The sequence below is a fragment of the Mobula hypostoma genome, chromosome 6, assembly GCF_963921235.1.
Source record: "Mobula hypostoma chromosome 6, sMobHyp1.1, whole genome shotgun sequence".
Lineage (NCBI taxonomy): Eukaryota > Metazoa > Chordata > Chondrichthyes > Myliobatiformes > Myliobatidae > Mobula > Mobula hypostoma.
In genome coordinates this window covers 43,238,364-43,238,865 of record NC_086102.1, presented here as the reverse complement: position 1 = coordinate 43,238,865, position 502 = coordinate 43,238,364, and positions in this window count along the sequence as shown.

The following is a 502-nucleotide window of genomic DNA, read 5'->3' as shown; positions in this document are numbered from 1 at the left end:
CATTAAATATTTTATCAAACTTTCATCTTAAAGCATTAATAATTCAAGATTCCTCATGCATTCATAGATTAAACAAGAATTTGGGTTCTTAAAGTGATAGTTAAGTTGTTAACAACCTTGATCAGAAAATTGATGGTCAAAAATTGTTTTTTTAGTATAGATAATCACTTAGTACAGCTTTAAACATTCAGAATAGAGGGAATTTCAGAGTTTAGGCCTACATAACTGAAGGCAAATAATCTATCTGGCAAGAAATTTGATATCCTTCTCAAACATAGCTGTAGCAATTATGTACAGCTAAAACAGTAAATGTATTTAGAAAAGGCTATTGTATACCATTAGCAGTACTTAAACTTCCATCATCTGGAATTAAAGTGGGTTAGATCATACGTTTTGTCTCATGTTCCATTACTGCAAACCACTTCAGAAGTTTCAGTTTCATTGCAAGTCAAATAAAATTGTTAATTACCCTTTAATAAACACAAGAGAGCTGTCCTTTTCA